Genomic DNA, 241 nt, shown 5'->3' on the forward strand with positions numbered 1-241 from the left:
TTGGTGGTGGGTTGTCCTTGGAGCGGGGGGGGTGGGGGGATCCCCGGAGGGTCCCAGAGGAACTGGGGGACGACGACACACACGCCAAGGAACAGGGGCTGTCCCGGAGGTTTCGGGGTGCCCGGAGGAGGGGAGTCCCCGGCCGGCGGGGCGTGTGTGGGGGCGTGTGTGTCCCCGCAGGCCCGGTCCCGCCCCCGGCCCGCCCCGCCGAGCGGAAGGGAGCGGAGCGGAACGGCGGGGC

General features: G+C 75.9%; 1 protein-coding gene across 1 annotated transcript in view; it reads left to right on the top strand.

Annotated features, from left to right (window-relative positions):
* Positions 1–241, top strand: part of B4GALT7 (xylosylprotein beta 1,4-galactosyltransferase, polypeptide 7) — a 2,863-nt gene that overhangs the window by 108 nt on the left and 2,514 nt on the right. The gene's annotated exons all lie outside the window — the stretch shown is intronic.

Source organism: Haliaeetus leucocephalus, unplaced genomic scaffold (genome assembly GCF_000737465.1).
Source record: "Haliaeetus leucocephalus isolate CR32 unplaced genomic scaffold, Haliaeetus_leucocephalus-4.0 Scaffold656, whole genome shotgun sequence".
Lineage (NCBI taxonomy): Eukaryota > Metazoa > Chordata > Aves > Accipitriformes > Accipitridae > Haliaeetus > Haliaeetus leucocephalus.